Source organism: Neophocaena asiaeorientalis, unplaced genomic scaffold (assembly GCF_003031525.2).
Source record: "Neophocaena asiaeorientalis asiaeorientalis breed wild unplaced genomic scaffold, Neophocaena_asiaeorientalis_V1.1 scaffold371, whole genome shotgun sequence".
NCBI classification, from domain to species: Eukaryota; Metazoa; Chordata; class Mammalia; order Artiodactyla; family Phocoenidae; genus Neophocaena; species Neophocaena asiaeorientalis.
The window spans coordinates 1,399,706-1,420,281 of record NW_020172369.1 but is presented as its reverse complement, the minus strand read 5'-3'; the positions used below and the strand labels follow the sequence as shown (position 1 = coordinate 1,420,281).

The 20,576-nt window shown below is 38.0% G+C and overlaps 1 protein-coding gene across 1 annotated transcript in view; it reads left to right on the top strand.

Moving 5' to 3' along the window:
- RALYL (RALY RNA binding protein like) overlaps positions 1–20,576 on the top strand; it is an 850,165-nt gene that overhangs the window by 785,720 nt on the left and 43,869 nt on the right. The window lies entirely within an intron of this gene.

Below are 20,576 nucleotides of genomic sequence, written 5' to 3'. Positions count from 1 at the left end.
CCAACAGCCCTTTGTACACTCTGCTCATTACGATGATCCTTCGGTGTATAGCCAGTTTATCATCTTCAGTGCCTGTGCTGCTTGATAACCAGTTTTTATGAGTTGCGGATTTGACTGAGACTTGATTCTTTACGAGTTTTGTTTTCCCCAATGTTGTAATCATTATACTGCTCATTTCCAGATGTTCTTTCCTGTAAAAACACACCAGGGACTTGGTAAATATATGCTGATGAGAATGCTACTCCTCATATTTTATCAGCCATGAAATTAAATATACTATCTTAAAGGGACTGACTAATAAGAATAAGGCAAATGTGTGTATATGTGTGTGTGTGTTGCCAGCTCTCAAGTATCTATGGACTGATTACATTAAACTTGACTTATCCTAGGTAATATCAGATTCCAATTTGTTTTAATACCTACTGTTATTTAACTGATTTTGTCATGGTTGTGATTTTGGCATGGTAACTAACCTATCCCTAGTTTCATTTATGGAATTCTATATTGATTTTTAACATTCCAGCTGTTTAAATTGCATGGTACCTTTATTTAAACTTTTCAGATATGAGCCTTTAACAACCACCCTTATTTTTACAAAAGTCTGTATCAGTTTGAAGGACTTGAGTACCTATTTTTAGATCTAGAGTCTGTTGAGCAGGGACTAGAATGAAAGACTAATAAGTTTCTCAGCTTCTCCTTAGGCAGGACTTTAATCCAACAACATAAGTTCCTCAAGCCATTCTAATCAGACTTTTGCTGTCACCATCTCATTGTGACTGCTTTTGTTGAGATCTCTGGAGGCCTCCATGTTGCCATTACCAATGGTTGCCTCTCCGTTCTTATTTTAATTAACCTGTCAGCAGAATTTGGCTGAAAACTGGTTAGGAGAATTTCTCAGAATACTAGTTGTTCATTCTCATTCACCCGTGCTAGAAACTTTCCCTCCATATTCCCACTAAATAATGGAATAGCCCAGGACTTTGTCATGGGCCACCTTCTCTTTCTACACACTTTCACAAGGTAACTTCATCAAACACCAGAGCTTTGAGTATTATTTATAGGCCAAAGATTCCTAAATCTATATTTCTACTTTTCATCTCTTCCTGGAATTCTAAACTCAAGTAGATGCCTCTCTCCTCATAAATGTTCAATAAACAATTGAAACTTAACATGCCAGAAACATTCTTGATTTTTTCCAGCCATCTTATTACTTTCCAGCCTTCCTCTTTCTGGTAAACAGCATCATTATCCACACAGTTGTTAAAAACCAAAAAGACAACGATTACCTTTGATTCGCTCCACTTTCCCCCATACATTCTACCTCCAAATCATAGCCCAAAGCTAGTTACATCTCCACTACAGCTAAACTGACTTTGTTTCTTCAGCCCATTCAATCCATTCTCCACACAAGGAGGATAAAAATCTTTTTAAACTGTATACCAGATAATGCTACTCCCTTGCTTAAAACCCTACAGTGCTTTTATCACACTTAGAATCAAAATACCTAAGTGCATGAATTTAAATTGAAATTGGGTGGAAGATGCCAGGAGAGAGAGAGAGAGAACTTGCTGAGGAGAAAGAAAGTCCCCAGTGCTGACGGGAAAGGGATTTAGGACACAGTTGTATGTATAGGCTGGCCTTCGACGTGAAGAGGGACACTCTTTCATTGCAACAAACTGTAGTAAGTCTGAGGAGTTGGTGGCAGGTGCTTGAGGGAATTCAAGCATGAACTGTAAATCAGAGGGTGATAATCTCTGGAGAGTGAGGAGAGATTGGCATTGTCACATATTTAAGGAGAAAGGAGAAGATTTGAAGAAGCAAGTATGGAAAACATATAAAGATTGATGGTTAGTGTCCACAGCCAGCTGAGGCTAGAGACCAAGAATTAAAGAGTAGTAGTTTGCAAACTTTAAGGTGCATCAGAATAACCTGGAGTTTGTTAATTCCCATTCCAGATGATTAAAACACATATTGCTGTGTCCCATTCCAAGAGTTTCTGATTCAGTATGCTGAGTGTGTCTGGGAATTCACGTTTCTAACGGGTTCCCAAGTCATGCTGATGCAGCCAGTCTGGGGTTCTCTTTGAGAACCACTGTTGATCAGGGAAGGAGGGGAACATAGAAGGGGGCTGAGAAGGAGAAAAAAGAGGCACAAAGGGAAATCCTTATACCATTAAGGACCAGAGGAAAGGAAAGGAAATGAATGAGAGAAAAGCAATGGTTGTACTCAGAGACTGAGATATTTCAGAGGAGTGACAGGTGATGAGAAAATCCATGGGAGGGGGGATGGAAGTGGGATCATAAGAAAAGTCACTGCATATGAAGAATTCAAGGAACTGAGAGTCTCAGATGCAAGATAGCTCATCTACATGTGCATGAAATCACTCCAAATATCAGATAGAAGTACAAGAGTAAGACAGCTATGAAAAGTCAGCTGGCATGAAAGAGATAGCAAGGCCCATTTTAGTCCCAGATCTGTCACTATCCAATCCAATCGATTCACCTTAAACATAACTTCTCTGAGTCTCAACTTTCTTATCTGCAAAATAGTAAGGTTAGGTCAGAAATTTCTAAAATCCATTTTGTTTGATCTTTCCTCTGAGTGAGTCTGTGTTCCAGGAACACCATGTCTGAAAGAGCAAGGGTTGAGCATGCAGCCAAGGGAACAAAACCAAACCATGGTGTTTGGTTTATGTTCTAAATACACAGAAAGTAACTGATTAGAACTCTGGCTGCCTGAAGGTTCTCAGGTTTTCTCCCTCAACTCCAGCATTATAATTGGGTGTTTAGTTAATTGGAGGTAAGGATACTATCTCTAGTATCTCATTTCATTTCTAAAACTTGGAAAACAATGAGTGAGGGTGAGTGTAGTACTCAGTCCCTGCAGTCTAAATGGAGACAGGGGAGTCCCTCCCAGTGATTGGCCAAGAGAAAATTCCCTGTTCTAGTGTCTACTATTTTCTCTTTTCCAGACCACATGAACAAAATCATCCTTGGTTCCTGAAAAGGAAAGTAAAAACACAAATCTTCTCTTTTTGAAGAGTGGGTATGATTACAGATTCAGCAAGGATACAGTATAATTAGGTCTTTAGCACATACAGTAGCAACCAAAAGGAAGAACTGGCATCCACGTGCTCAGTCAGCTGCTCAAAGAAAATCTGAAATGAATGGGAAACAAGACTTGTATCTGAAGCAAAGGAGATCCAGCAAAATGTGATAATGGGACAGCCATATGTGGTGGCACCCCTTGTGGGGCATGTGGGAAGCTGCTCCATACATTGCCTAGATCTAAATATCCAGTTAGTGAAATCAATTTCCATTAAGCAATCCATTCAACTAACGTTCAGGTGCCTACTGTGTGTGAATCAGGTGCTACAAAAATTGTACAGATAACTAAAACTATTGCTTTATGTGTAAAATGAAATGTTTAAGTAAATGGTTCTTTTTCTCAAGTAGCTTAGTGCCTTAGAGAAGACTGATTTCCTCATGTAAAAAATCATATACTTGGACTTCATAATTTATAAGAAGCAAGCCAAGGCTAAAAATCTGTGATTCTATAATAATCTATGCCTATATATTTCATTAGTGCCTATCAATTAAGACTTGAATATATTTAAAATTGAACTCTATATTGACGCATTATACATACACTATTAAACTGCTACCATACTCATTTCTGAATAAATTCATTAGCAAATATTTATTGATTGACCACTAATGAGATTTTTGCTATGGGGATAAAGAAGGAAATCATATTTCTTCCATCAAAAAGGCTAACAAGAACTCTACTTGTTTCAAAATGGCAGAGTAGAAGGACGTGCTCTCACTCCCTCTTGCAAGAACACCCAAATCACAACTAACTGCTGAACAATCATTGACAGGAAGACACTGGAACTCACCAAAAATGATACCCCACAACCAAAGACAAAGGACAAGCCACAGTGAGATGGTAGGAGGGGCAAAATCACAATAAAATCAAATCCCATAACTGCTGGGTAGGTGACTCACAAACTGGAGAACACTTATACCACAGAAGTCCACCAACTGGAGTGAAGGTTCTGAGCCCCACGTCAGGCTTCGGAACATGGGGGTCTGGCAACAGGAGGAGGAATTCCTAGAGAATCAGACTCTGAAGGCTACCAGGATTTGATTACAGGACTTTAACAGGAATGGGGGAAACAGAGACTCCACTCTTGGAGGACACACACAAAGTAGTATGCAATTGGGACCCAAGGGAAAGAGCAGTGACCCCATAGGAAACTGCAGCAGACCTACCTGTGAGGGTTGGTGAGTCTCCTGCAGAGGTGGGAGCTGGCTCTGTCTCACCGTGAGGACAAGGACACTGGCAGCAGAAGTACTGGGAAGTACCCTTGGGGTGAGCTCACCCAGAGTCCACCATTAGCCCCTGTAGGCTCCAGTGTTGGGTTGTCTCAGGCCAAACAATGAACAGAGAGGAAACCCAGCCCCACCAATCAGCAGACAAAAGGATTAAAGTTTTACTGAGTTTTGACCAACAGAACAACAGCCAGCTGTACCCACCACCAGTCCCTCCCATCAGAAAAATTACACAAGCCTCTTAGATAGCTTCATCCACCAGAGAGCAGACAGCAGAAGCAAGATGACCTACAATCCTGCAGCTTGTGAAACAAAAACCACATTCACAGAAAGATAGACAAGATGAAAAGGCAGAGGGCTATTTATCAGATGAAAGAAAAAGATAAAACCCCAGAAAAACAACTAAATGAAGTGAGATAGGCAACCTTCCAGAAAAAGAATTCAGAATAATGATAGTGAAGATGATCCAGGACCTCGGAAAAATAATGGAGGAAAAGATCGAGAAGATGCAAGAAATGTTTAACAAAGATCTAGAAGAATTAAAGAACAAACAAACAGAGATGAACAATAAAATAACAAAATGAAAAATACACTAAAAGGAATCAATAGCAGAATAACTGAGGCAGAAGAATGGATAAGTGACCTGGAAGACAAAATGGTGGAATTCACTGCTGCGGAACAGAATAAAGAAAGAAAGAATGAAAAGAAATGAAGACAGCCTAAGAGACCTCTGGGACAACATTAAACACAACAACATTCACATTATAGGGGTCCCAGAAAGAGAAGAGAGAGAGAAAGGACCAGAGAAAATATTTGAAGAGATTATAGTTGAAAATTTCCCTAACATGGGAAAAGAAATAGCCAACCAAGTCCAGGAAGTGCAGAGTCCCATACAGGATAAACCCAAGGAGAAGCACACTGAGACACATAGTAATTAAACTGGTTAAAATTAAAGGCAAAGAAAAATTATTGAAACCAGCAAGGGAAAAATGACAAATAAAATACAATGGAACTCCCATAAGATTAACAGCTGATTTCTCAGCAGAAATTCTACAAGGCAGAAGGGAGTAGCATGATATACTTAAAGTGATGAAAGGGAGGAAACTACAACCAAGATTACTTTACCCAGCAAGGATCTCATTCAGATTCGATGGAGAAATCAAAAGCTTTACAGACAAGCAAAAGCTAAGAGAATTCAGCACCACCAAACCAGCCTTACAACAAATGCTAAAGGAACTTCTCTAAGTGGGAAACACAAGAGGAGAAAAGGACCTACAAAAACAAACCCATAACAGTTAAGAAAATGGTAATAGGAACATACATATCGATAATTACCTTAAAAGTGAATGGATTATATGCTCCAACCAAAAGACACAGGCTTGCTGAATGGATACAAAAACAAGACCCATATATATGCCCTCTGCAATAGACCCACTTCAGACCTAGGGACACATACAGACTGAAAGTGAGGGGATGGAAAAAGATATTCCATGCAAATGGAAATCAAAAGAAAGCTGGAGTAGCAATACTCATATCACATAAAATAGACTTCAAAATAAAGAATGTTACATGAGACAAGGAAGGACACTACATAATGATCAAAGATCAATCCAAGAAGAAGATATAACAATTATAAATATATATGCACCCAACGTAGGAACACCTCAATACATAAGGCAACTGCTAACAGCTATAAAAGAGGAAATTGATAGTAACACAATAATAGTGGGGGAATTTAACACCTCACTTACACTGATGGATAGATCATCCAAACAGAAAAATAATAAGGAAACACAAGCTTTAAATGACACAATAGACCACATCGATTTAATTGATATTTATAGGGCATTCCATTCAAAAACAGCAGATTACACTTTCTTCTCAAGTGTGCATGGATCATTCTCCAGGATAGATTACATCATGGGGCACAAATCGAGGCTCAGTAAATTTAAGAAAATTAAAATCATATCAAGCATCTTTTCCGACCACAATGCTATGATATTAGAAATCAATTACAGGGAACAAAATGTAAAAAAAAAAACAAACACATGGAGGCTAAACAATACATTACTAAATAACCAAGAGATCACTGAAGAAATCAAAGAGGAAATTTAAAAATACCTAGAGACAAATGACAATAAAAACACAACAATCAAAACCTATAGGATGCAGCAGAAGCAGTTTTAAGAGGGAAGTTTATAGCTATACAAGCCTACCTCAAGAAACAAGAAATATCTCAAATAAACAATCTAAACTTACATCTAAAGGAACTAGAGAAAGAAGAACAAACAAAACCCAAAGTTAGCATAAGGAAAGAAATCATAAAGATCAGAGCAGAGATAAATGAAATAGAAACAATGAAAACAAGAGCAAAGATCAATAAAACTAAAAGCTGGTTCTTTGAGAAGATAAACAAAACTGATAAACCAATAGCCTGACTCATCACAAAAAAGAATGAGAGGACTCAAATCAATAAAATTAGAAATGAAAAAGGAGAAGTTACAACAGACACCGCAGAAATACAAAGCATCCTAAGAGACTATTACAAGCAACTCTATGCCAATAAAATAGACAACCTGGAAGAAATGGGCAAATTCTTAGAAAAGTATAAACATCCAAGACTGAACCAGGAAGAATTAGAAAATATGAACAGACCAATCACAAGTAATGAAATTGAAACTATGATTAAAAATCTTCAAACAAACAAAAGTCCAGAGTCAGATGGCCTCACAGGTGAATTCTATCAAATATTTAGAGAAGAGCTAACACCATCCTTCTCAAACTCTTCCAAAAAATTGCAGAGGGAGGAACACTCCCAAACTCATTCTATGCGGCCACCATCACCCTTATACCAAAACCAGACAAAGATACTACAAAAAAAAGAAAATTACAGACCAAAATCACTGATGAATATAGATGCAAAAATCCTCAACAAAATACTAGCGATCAGAAACCAACAACACATTAAAAGGATCATACACTATGATCAAGGGGGATTTATCCCAGGGATGCAAGGATTCTTCAATATACACAAATCAATCAATGTGATACACCATATTAAAAAATTGAAGAATAAAAACTATATGATAATCTCAATAGATGAAGAAAAATCTTTTGATAAAATTCAACACCAATTTATGATAAAATCTCTCCAGAAAGTGGGCATAGAGGGAACCTACCTAACTCAACATAATAAAAGCCGTATATGACAAACCCACAACAATCATCATTCTCAATGGTGAAAAACTGAAAACATTTCCTCTAAGATCAGGAAGACAAGGATGTCCACTCTCACCATTATTATTCAACATAGTTTTGGAAGTCCTAGCCATGACATTCAGAGAAGGAAAACAAATAAAAAGAATACAAATTGGAAAAGAAGAAGTAAAACTGTCACTGTTTGCAGATGACAAGATACTATACATAGAGAATCCTAAAGATGCCACCAGAAAACTACTAGAGCTACTCAATGAATTTGGTAAATTTGCAGGATACAAAATTAATGCACAGAAATCTCTTGCATTCCTATACACTAATGATGAAAAATCTGAAAGAGAAATTAAGGAAACACTGCCATTTACCATTGCAACAAAAAGAATAAAATACTTCGGAATAAACCTACCTAGGGAGACAAAACACCTGTATGCAGGAAACTATAAGGCACTGATGAAAGAAATTAAAGATGATACCAACAGGTGGAGAGATATACCTTGTCCTTGGATTGGAAGAATCGATGTTGTGAAAATGACTATACTACCCAAAGCAATCTACAGATTCAGTGCAATCCCTTTCAAGTTACCAATGGCATTTTTTACAGAACTAGAAAAAAAATCTTAAAGTTTGTATGGAGACAAAAAAGACCCTGAATAGCCAAAGCAATCTTGAGGGAAAAAAATTGGAGCTGGAGGAATCAGACTCCCTGACTTCAGACTATACTACAAACTTCACTAATCAAGACAATATGGTACTGGCACAAAAACAGAAATATAGATCAGTGGAACAAGATAAAAAGCCCAGAGATAAACCCACGCACCTATGGTCAGCTAATCTTTGACAAAGGAGGCAAGGATATACAATGGAGAAAAGACAGTCTCTTCAATAAGTGGTGCTGGGAAAAATGGACAGTTACATGTAAAAGAATGAAATTAGGACACTCCCTAACACCTCACACAAAAATAAACTCAAAATGGATTAGAGACCTAAATGTAAGACCAGACGCTATAAAACTCTTAGAGGAAAACATAGGACAAACACTCTTTGACATAAATCACAGCAAGAGATTTTTCTAGCTCCTAGGGTAAAATGGAAATAAAAACAAAAGTAAACAAATGGGACCTAATGAAACTTAAAATGCTTTTGCAAAGCAAAGGAAACTATAAGCAAGATGAGAGACAACCCTCAAAAGGAGAAAGTATTGGCAAATGAATCAACAGACAAAGGATTAATCTCCAAAATATGTAAATAGCACATGCAGCTCAATATTAAAAAAACAAACAACCCAATCCAAAAATAGGCAGCAGACTTAAATAGACATTTCTCCAAAGAAGCCATACACATGGCCAAGAAGCACATGAAAAGCTGCTCAACATCACTAATTATTAGAGAAATGCAAATCAAAACTTCAATGAGGTATCACCTCACATCAGTTAGAATGGGCATCATCAGAATATCTAAAAACAACAAATGCTGGAGAGGGTGTGGAGAAAAGGGAATCCTCTTGCACTGTTGCTGGGAATGTAAATTGATACAGCCACTATGGAGAACAGTATGGAGGTTCCTTAAAGAACTAAAAATAAAATTACCATATGACCCAACAATCCCACTACTGAGCATATACCCAGAGAAAACCATAATTCAAAAAGACACATGACCCCAATGTTCATTGCAGCATTATTTACAACAACCAGGTCATGGAAGCAACCTAAATGCCCATCAACAGACAAATGGATAAAAAAGGTGTGGTACATATATACACTGGAATATTACACAGCCATAAAAAGGAACAGAACTGGGTCATTTTTAGAGACGTGGATGGACCTAAAGATTGTCATACAGAGTGAAGTAAGTCCGAAAGAGAAAAACAAATATCGTATATTAACGCATATATGTGGAACCTAGAAAAATGGTACAGATGAACCAGTTTGCAGGGCAGAAATTGAGACACAGATGTAGAGAACAAACATATAGACACCATGGGGGGAAAGCAGCAGGGGTTGGTGGTGGTGGGATGAATTGGGAGATTGGGATTGACATGTATACACTAATGTGTATAAAATGGATGACGAATAAGAGCCTGCTGTATAAAATAATTAATTATTTATTTTTTAAAAAAAGTAAATAAAAAGGAATAATTGCAAAAAAATAAAATAAAATTTAAAAAGAAGGCTATCAGTTACCTGAGCTACAGACAAAACATACAAAGCCCTCAATTATGATAAGACCAATATGAAAGATGTAATTTACAAATGGGGAATCACATAAAGTATATTTAATATCCAAATTACATTAGATAGTTCATATTAGGTAGGTGGTGGGTGGGTGGGTCGATGGATCAATAGATAGGCAGATAGATAAATAGATTTTTTTGATAAAACTACTATAAACTTCACAAGACATTTACCTTTCAAGCTCTTTTACTTTTTCCATATCCACCAAAATTGTAATCCCCTTTTATATAAAATAACGTAATCCACAAAGAAGTAGTCTGTGCAAAAATGGAAATTCTATAGAAAAGTGAGTGCTTAATGCTCTGCTAATTCAAAAGGGTGAATGAACTCTCCTCAGGTGTATGGGGAAAGATGAATGAGATAGGTGACTCTCTACACCTGAGGGTATCATGAACTGTCAGCTACGTTCAGGAGCCTTTGAGAGGCTAGTCAGTGCTTTCCAAAGCAAAGTTTTTGGTGCACTCACGTCCAAAGACCCTAAGGTGCTTGCTAAAAATGCTGATATTGACTATCTGGGGAAGAGCTCAGGAATTTGTAGTTTTACCAGGCTGAGGTTTGAAACTATAGAGCTACATCAATTTCCAAAGGAAACTATAGACAGACCAAGCATTTAAATGCATTAGAGAATTTGAGTTGTTTTGAATTCTACTTGTAATTACTTTTGCTGACTACGTGCAATCAAATCAGGCAAATCTAGTAAGAATCCACAGTGGAATTACCTAGCTGGATTGTGTAACACTTGGGCATGAAATCTCAGTACTACATTGTAATATATCTTTCAGCGTTTAACAAAACATTCAGCTAAGCAGTAAGTCACCTGGGCTTAACAAACTTGAATTGCTATGCACATTGGGGAAGGTCTGAACCACAAATCCGATGCGATAGTTGAAGAGAGCTCAAAGCAGGCTTTCTGATACACCACTGAAAATCTTGAATGTGTAAAGCATTCTGATCAATATTCTTGGCCTTCATGAGCTAGACTGAAAATGTTTCCTTCTCTTTGAAGCTTTTTGTTTCTTTCCTAATGAAATCCTTCACCTGGTTGCTCCCCCATATCAACTGTGCTTTGATCTCTTTTTAATATCACCATATGGACTAAACTAGCTAGAGGACAAAAAAGAACTTGGGAGACACATTCCCAACGGTAGTGCCAACTGAATTGGTTAGAGGTATATATCACAAGGGAGCAAGAAAGTGTTTACTTAACCTGTTTGATTTGGATCTGTATTCAAAACCTTCATCTTGAACTCTGTCAATCCATCATATGCTATCTTCCCTATCCTCCTGAAAACAGATACTAAGCACATAAAGAAAGCCTCCATTCATAATTTAAATGGAGTTAGGGATAGAATGAACAATCATGGTGAATGTGTCCTGCAAGTGACCTGGCCTGGGTGACATGCTTCTGAGGCAAAAATGGCCAAGGCCATGACAGCTAAGTGGCTAGCTCTTCTCAACAGAAATAGGATATGGCTAAGACTTTGAGGCAAAGGGTGTGATTGACTGACATAGCTACCCTGGCTTCCCACCTTGGAATCCAGCCTCTTTGGGAGCTCTGATCCTTCTATAATAAATGTTCGTCAGAGTGAATTTCAGACTATTTCTTTTGGCATCTCCCTTGATTTCAATCATTTTTATTTTTGCTAAAGAACTCTGCTTAGCTCATTAGGGTGAACTTTATTTTCCCCAGGAGGCTAAATGGCTTAGTTGTTAAAAACATGAACTCTGTCTGCAGTCAGTTAAATTTGAATTTCTGACAGAAGCAGTTCAAATCTCCATGACTTTGTGCAAGCTAGTTATCTATGTCTTTCATCAGTAAAAAGGGATTGATAACAATATATGCCTGATCTGGGATTGTTGTGAAAAGTAAATGAGGTAATATTCAAGAAGCACGTGCCTAGCACAAAGTAGACATTCAGTTAAATTTTGCTAAGTGTTTGTGGTTTGTTCTTTAAATTCATTCGTTTAATTTTGCTAACCCTAATGTTTCCATGACTATGTAGGTATAAATTAGGTCATAGTTAAATTAAAGTCTAACAGCGTCATAGGAACTCTTGCATAGTTGCAGTACCTGGCCATCCCCTGTCTCTCCCAATTGTTTCTGGGAGGTTCCAGGAAGTGTCTCAGCTGTGTGCAGGATCATGTCTGATTATGTGCTCCAGCTGCCTGCCCACCACCTGCTCTCCCCTTGAGGGTACAGTTTTGCTGCAGCCTTTGCTTCTGCCTTTTGTGACACAACATTGCTCTATGCCAGTAGGGCTGCCTCTTCTGCACCTAAAGATGCAATATCCACAAGGTACACCTGGAAGAGGTTCCTTTCATGTCTCAATGTGAAGCCACACCAGGTTCCAAACTAAAACTGGAAGAATGATTCCCCTCTCTCTAGCTCAAAGTTAGAAGCTGTCATCCAGAGCTTGCAGCCTGAACCCACAAAATCCTTGAAGCCCAACAGCTCAAGAAAAGCAGCCTCTTGAGCTGTTGCCTGATATTTGCAACCCCTCCCTGCTTCCACCCTTGTCCCTCTCACATTGCTCTCCAAGAGGCAACCAATTTCGTCCTGTTAAAACTTAAGCCAGGTCATTGCATTTTAAATTCACCAATAGCGGGCTTCCCTGGTGGCGCAGTGGTTGAGAGTTCGCCTACTGATGCAGGAGGCACGGGTTCAGGCACGGGTTCGCGCCCCGGTCCGGGAAGATCCCACATGCCGAGGAGCGGCTAGGCCCCTGAGCCATAGCCATGGCCGCTGAGCCTGCGCACCCGGAGCCTCTGCTCTGCAACGAGAGAGGCCACAACAGTGAGAGGCCCGCATACCGCAAAAAAAAAAAAAAAAAAAAAATTCACCAATAGCTGCCCACCTCACTCAAAGTAGAAACATATGTCCTTACAGTGATCTCCAAAGGCCTGTGTTATCTGGTCCCTGTCCCCTCCCTGATGTGGCTCTGAGTTCTCTCTCACTCAGCCCACGACAGTTACACTGGCTTCCAGACACACACCATTCAGCTCCTGCCTCAGAACCTTGACATTTGATGCAGCCCTGAATGTGGAGATCAGGAAAGTGGAGTCCAAATCATAAAGGGTCGTGTTGCTGTGCTAGATGTTTGAAATTTATCCCATAAATTTCTAGTAAGTAAATCAGGAATTGCCTGTACATAACAGAGGATTAGGATGCAGTGTAACCTAGTGACCTGATGCAAATTTTTCTGGAGTGAGATAGAAGTAGAGTTTCCAGATCTGGCAAATAAAAACACAAGACACCAGTTAAATTTGATCTTCAGATAAAAAATGAATTAATTTCTAATATAATCATCTCCCTAATATTCCATGTATTATATTTGTTAAGCCTTGTCAGTTTTTACCTGCAGAGAAAAATGGTTGCTATATATATATATATATATATCATTTATCTGAAATTCAAATTCAGCTGAACTTCCTGTCATTGACCTGGCAACACTCCATAGAAATAGTTTTGACTACTGGCCTTCAACACATTATTTAACTTTTTTCAGCCTCTGTATTGTTATCCATGAAATTGGAATAATAACGCCCCCTCATAGGGCTCTAGTAAGAATTAAATGAGATAATTCATGAACTGCACTTAATAAAGTCTCTAACACAATTTAAGAAGCAAATTGCAACTATTGTTATCCTTATTGAGATTACCATTGTCATCTCATTTTGCAAGTGAAGCTTTCAATAAAACATTACAAAATTTCTAGCAACATAATTTTTCATATGGAACTTTGTCTTTAAAGTCTCTAGAGAGTCAGATATGTTTGAAAGCACTTCTTATTTGACAAGAAATCCTTCAGGAAACAAATGTAATATTCTGAGAAGAATCATACTTTGCTTTCATCTTGTTAAAATTTTCTTTGATTTTATACATGTTGACTTATTCAATTCAAAAGGATTCCTTTTCAAGTGCTTTTATGATTTTTTTAAAAAAGATAATGCTAACAGTAGCCTGCGGTGATATATGGCTTTTATTTTAGTTTTTGCTATAGATTTGCTCTGCAGCTCATGTGATCTGGCTCCCGGTTTTTGGTTTTTTTTTAACAACACCTTTATTGCGGTATAATTGCTTAACAATGGTGTGTTAGTTTCTGCATTATAACAAATTGAATCAGCTATACATATACCTATATCCCCATATCTCCTCCCACTTGCGTCTCCCTCCCACCATCCCTAACCCACCCCTCTAGGTGGTCACAAAGCACCGAGCTGATCTCCCTGTACTATGCAGCTGCTTCCCACTAGCTTTCTATTTTACACTTGGTAGCATATATTAGTCCCTGCCACTCTCTCACTTCGTCCTAGCTTACCCTTCCCCCTCCCCATGTCCTCAAGTCCAATCTCTACATCTCCTTCTTTATTCCTGTCCTGCCCTTAGGTTCTTCATAATCTTTGTTTTTCTTTAGATTCCATATGTGTGTGTTAGCATACAGTATTTGTTTATCTCATTCTGATTTACTTCACTCTGTATGACAGACACGAGGTCCATCCAACTCACTACAGATAACTCAATTTCATTTCCTTTTATGGCTGAGTAATATTCCATTGTGTATATGTGCCACATCTTCTTTATCCATTCAACTGTCGATGGACATTTAGGTTGCTTCCATTTCCTGGCTATTGTAAATAGAGTTGCAATGAACATTTTGGTACATAACTCATTTTGATTTATGGTTTTCTCAGGGTGTATGCCCAGAAGTGAGATTGCTGGGTCGTGTGGCAGTTCTATTCTTAGTTTTTTAGGGAACCTCCATACTGTTCTTCGTAGTAGTTCTACCAGTATACATACCCACCAACACTGTAAGAGGGTTCCCTTTTCTCCACACCCTCTCCAGCATTTATTTTTTGTAGATTTTTTGACGATGGCCATTCTGACTGGTGTGAAGTAATACCTCATTATAGTTTTGACTTGCATTCCTCTAATGATTAGTGATGTTCAGCATTCTTTCATGTGTTTGTTGGCAATCGTATATCTTCCTTGGAGAAATGTCTATTTAGCTCTTCTGCCCATTTTTGGATTAGGTTGTTTGTTTTTTTGATATTGAGCTGCATGAGCTGCTTGTAAATTGTGGAGATTAATCCTTTGTCAGTTGCTTCATTTGCAAGTATTTTCTCCCATTCTGAGGGTTGTCTTTTCATCTTGTTTATGGTTTCCTTTGCTGTGCAAAAGCTTTTAAGTTTCATTAGGTCCCATTTGTTTATTTTGTTCTTATTTCCATTTCTCTAGGAGGTGGGTCAAAAAGGATCTTGCTGTGATTTATGTCATAGAGTGTTCTGCCTATGTTTTCCTCTAAGAGTTTGATGGTGTCTGGCCTTACATTTAGGTTTTTAATCCATTCTGAGTTTATATCTGTGTATGGTGTTAAGGAGTGCTCTAATATCATTCTTTTACATGTAGCTGTCCAATTATACCAGCACCACCTATTGAAGAGGCTGTCTTTTCTCTATTGTGTATTCTTGTCTCCTTTATCAAAAATAAGGTGACCATATGTGCATGGGTTTATCTCTGGGCTTTCTATCTTGTTCCATTGATCTACATTTCTGAACAACATTTCTGTTTTTGCGCCAGTACCATACTGTATCTTTTTTTTTTTTTTTTTTTTGCCATATGCGCAGGCCTCTCACTGCTGTGGCCTCTCCCATTGTGGAGCACAGGCTCTGGACACGTGGGCTCAGAGACCATGGCTCACGGGCCCAGCCACTCCACAGCACATGGGATCCTCCCAGACCAGGGCACGAACCTGCGTCCTCTGCATTGGCAGGTGGACTCCCAACCACTGCGCCACCAGGGATGCCTGATTAATGTAGCTTTGTAGTATAGTCTGAAGTCAAGGAGCCTGGTTCCTCCAGTTCTGTTCCTCTTTCTCAAGATTGCTTTGGCTATTCAGGGTCTTTTCTGTTTCCATACAAATTGTGAAATGTTTTGTTCTAGTTCTGTGAAAAATGCCAGTGATAGTTTCATAGGGATTACATTGAATCTGTAGATTGCTTTGGGTAGTAGAGTCATTTTCACAATGTTGATTCTTCCAATCCAAGAACATGGTATATCTCTCCACCTATTTGTATCATCTTTAATTTCTTTCATCAGTATCTTATAATTTTCTGCATACAGGTCTTTTGTCTCCTTAGATATGTTTATTCCCAGGTATTTTATTTCTTTTGTTTCAATGGTAAATGGGAGTGTTTCCTTAAATTCTCTTTCAGATTTTTCATCATTAGTGTACAGGAATGCAAGAGATTTCTGTGCGTTAATTTTGTATCCTGCTACTTTCCCAAATTCATTGATTAGCTGTAGTAGTTTTCTGATAGCATCTTTAGGATTCTCTATGTAGAGTATCATGTCATCTGCAAACAGTGACAGCTTTACTTCTTCCTTTCCAATTTGGACTCCTTTTATTTCTTTTTCTTCTCTGATTGTTCTGGCTAAAACTTCCAAAACTCTGTTGAATAATAATGGTGAGAGTGGGCAACCTTGTCTTCTTCTTGATATTAGTGGAAATGGTTTCAATTTTTCACCATTGAGAATGATGTTGGCTGTGGTTTTGTCATATATGGCCATTATTATATTAAGGTAAGTTCCCTCTATGCCTACTTTCTGGAGGGTTTTTATCATAACTCGGAGTTGAATTTTGCAAAAGCTTTTTCTGCATCTATTGAGATGATCACATGGTTTTTCTCCTTCAATTTGTTGATATGGTGTATCACATTGATTGATTTGTGTATATTGAAGAATCCTTGCATTCCTGTTATAAACCCCACTTGATCATGGTGTATGATCCTTTTAATATGCTGTTGGATTCTGTTTGCTACTATTTTGTTGAGGATTTTTGCATCTATGTTCAGCAGTACTATTGGCCTGTAGTTTTCTTTCTTTGTGACATCTTTGTCTGGTTTTGGTATCAAGGTGAATGAGATACCAAATGGAATACCATTCTCATGGGATACCATCTCATATAGAATGAGTTTGGGAGTGTCCTCCCTCTGCTATATTTTGGAAGACTTTGAGAAGGATAGGTGTTAGCCCTTCTCTAAATGTTTGATAGAAATCACCTGTGAAGCCATCTTGTCCTGGGCTTTTGTTTGTTGGATAATTTTTAATCACAGTCTCAATTTCAGTGCTTATGATTAATCTCTTTATATATTCTATTTCTTCCTGGTTCAGTCTAGGAAAGTTATGCTTTCCTAAGAATGTGTCCATTTATCCAGGCTGTCCATTTTATTTGCATCTAGTTGCTTGTAGTAATCTCACATGATTCTTTGTATTTCTGCAGTGTCAGTTGTTGTTTTTTTGCCTTTTTCATTTCTAATTCTATTGATTTGAGTCTTCACCCTTTTTTTCTTGATGAGTCTGGTTGATGGTTTATCATTTTTGTTTATCTTCTCAAAGAAACAGCTTTTAGTTTATTGATCTTTGCTATTGTTTCCTTCATTTCTTTTTCATTTTTTTCTGATCTGATCTTTATGATTTCTTTCCTTCTGCTAACTTTGGGGTTTTTTTGTTCTTATTTCTCTAATTGCTTTAGGGGTAAAGTTATTTTTTTTATTTAAGATGTCTCTTGTTTCTTGAGTTAGGACTGTATTATTGCTATAAAATCCCTCCTAGAACTGCTTTTGCTGCTCCATGGGTTTTGAGTCATTAGGCTTTCATTTGTTTCTAGGTATTTTTTGATTTTCATTTTGACTTCTTCAGTGATCTCTGGGTTATTAATAGTGTATTGTTTAGCCTCCATGTATTTGTATTTTTTACAGACGTTTTCCTGTAGTTGATACCTAGTCTCATAGCATTTTGTTCAGAAAAGATACTTCATATGATTTCAATTTTCTTATATTTACCAAGGCTTGATTTGTGACCCAAGATATGATCTATCCTGGAGAATGTTCCATGAGCACTAGAGAAGAAAGTGTGTTCTGTTGTTTTTGGGTGGAATGTCCTATAAATATCAATTAAGTCCATCTTGTTTAATGTGTCATTTAAAGCTTGTGTTTCATAATTTATTTTCATTTTGGATGATCAGTCCATTGGTGAAAGAAAGTGGGGTGTTAAATTCCCCTACTATGATTGTCTTACTGTCAATTTCCCCTTTTATGGCTTTTAGAATTTGCCTTATGTATTGAGGTGTTCCTATGTTGGGTGCATAAATATTTACAATTGTTATATCTTTTTCTCGGATTGATCCCTTGATCAGTATGTAGTGTCCTTCTTTGTCTCTTTGTAATAGTCTTTATTTTAAAGTCTATTTTGTCTGATATGAGAATTGCTACTCCAGCTTTCTCATGATTTCCATTTGCATGGAATATATTTTTCCATCACCTACTTTCAGTCTGTATGTGTCCCTAGGTCTGAAGTGGGTCTATTGTAGACAACATATATATGGGTCTTATTTGTGTATCCATTCAGCTAGTCTGTGTCTTTTGGTTGGAGCATTTTATCCATTTACCTTTAAGGTAATTATTAATATGTATGTTCCTATTACCATTTTCTTAATTGTTTTGGGTTTGTTATTATAGGTCTTTTCCTTCTCTTGTGTTTCCTGCCTAGAGAATTTCCTTTAGCATTTGTTGTAAAGCTGATTTGGTGCTGCTGAATTCTCTTAACATTTTCTTGTCTGTAAAGTTTCAATTTCTCCATTAAATCTGAATGAGATCCTTGCTGGGTAGAGTAATCTTGGTTTCGGTTTTTCCCCTTCATCACTTTTAATATGTCCTGCCACTCCCTTCTGGTTTGCAGACTTTCTGCTGAAAGTTCAGCTGTTAACCTTATGGGGATTCCCTTGTGTGTTATTTGTTGTTTTTCCCTTGCTGCTTTAATATTTTTTCTCTGTATTTAATCTTTGATAGTTTAATCAATATGTGTCATGGCCTGTTTCTCCTTGGATTTATTCTGTATGGGACTCTCTGTGCTTCCTGGACTTGATTAAATATTTCCTTTCCCATATTAGGGAAGTTTTCAACTATAATCTCTTCAAATATTTTCTCAGTCCCTTTCATTTTCTCTTCTTTTTCTGGAACCCTTATAATATGAATATTGGTGTTTTTAATGTTGTCCCAGAGGTCTCTGAGACTGTCCTCAATTATTTTCATTCTTTTGTGTTTATTCTCTGCAGTAGTTATTTCCACTATTTTATCTTCCTGGTCACTTATCTGTTCTTCTGCCTCAGTTCTTCTCCTTTTGATTCCTTCTAGAGATTTTGCAATTTCATTTATTGTGCTGTTCATCATTGTTTGTTTGCTCTTTAGTTCTTATAAGTCCTTTTAAACATTTCTTGTATTTTCTCTGTTCTATTTCCAAGATTTTGTATCATCTTTACTACCATCATTCTGTATTCTTTTTCAGGTAGACTGCCTATTTCCTCTTCATTTGTTTGGCCTGGTGGATTTTTGCCTTGCTCTTTCATCTGCTGTGTGTTTCTCTGTCTTCTCATTTTGCTTAACCTACTGTGTTTTTCCTTTTCACTGGCTGCAGGTTCATAGTTCCCATTCTTTTTGGTGTCTTCTCCCAGTGGCTAAGGTTGGTTCAGCTGGTTGTGTAGGCTTCCTTGTGGTAAGGACTGGTGCCTGTGTTCTGGTGGGTGAGGCTGGAACTGATCTTTCTGGTGGACAGTACCGAGTTCTGGTGGTGTGTTTTGGGGTGTCTGTGACCTTATTATGATTTTAGGCAACCTCTCTGCTAATAGGTGTGGTGGTGTTCCTGTCTTGCTAGTTGTTTGGCATAGGATGTCCAGCACTGTAGGTTGCTCATCACTGAGTGGAGCTGGGTCTTAGCATTTAGATGGAGATCTCTCAGAGAGCTTTTGCTGTTTGATATTACATGGGGCTGGAAGGTCTCTGGTGGACCACTGTTACATGGGACTGGAAGGTCTCTGGTGGACCAACGTCCTGAACTTGGCTCTCCCACCTCAGAGGCAAAGGCCTGACAGCCAGCTGGAGCACAAAGACCCTGTCAGTCAAATGGCTCAGAAGAAAAGAGGAAAGAAAGAAAGAAAGAAAGAAAAAAGAAAGAAAGAAAGAAAGGAAGGAAGAAAGAAAAAAAAGAAAGAAAAAGAAAGGAAGGAAGGAAAAAAGGAAAGAAAGAAAAGAAAATAAAGTTATTAAAATAAAAAATAATTATTAAAAATAAAAAAATTAAGTTATAAAAAAAAGAAAAAAAAGAAAGAGAGAAGAGAGAAACCAAACCAAAAAACAAATCCACCAATGATAACAAGTGCTAAAAACTATACTTAAAAAAACCAAAACACAAAACAAGAAAACAAACAGAACCCTACGACACATGGTAAAAGCAAATGTATACCGACAAAATCACACATAGAAGCATACACATACACACTCAAAAAAGAGAAAAATCAAAAAATATATATATATCGTTGCTCCCAAAGTCCACCACCTCAATTATGGGATGATTCATTGTCTATTCAGGTGTTCCACAGATGCAGCATACATCAAGTTAATTGTGGAGATTTAATCCACTGCTCCTGAGGCTGCTGGGAGAAATTTCCCTTTCTTTTCTTTGTTCACACAGCTCCTGGTGTTCAGCTTTGTATTTGGCCCTGCCTCTGCATGTAGGTCCCTTGAGGCCATCCGTTCTTCCCTCAGGCAGGACGGGGTTAAAGTAGCACCTGATTAGGGGGCTCTGGCTCACTCAGGCCGGGGGTGGGAGGGGTACGGAATGCAGGGTGAGCATGCAGCAGCAGATGCCAGCGTGACGTTGCAACAGCCTGTGGAACACCGTGTGCTCTCCTGGGCAAGTTGTCCCTGGATCACAGGACCCTGGCAGTGGTGGGCTGCACAG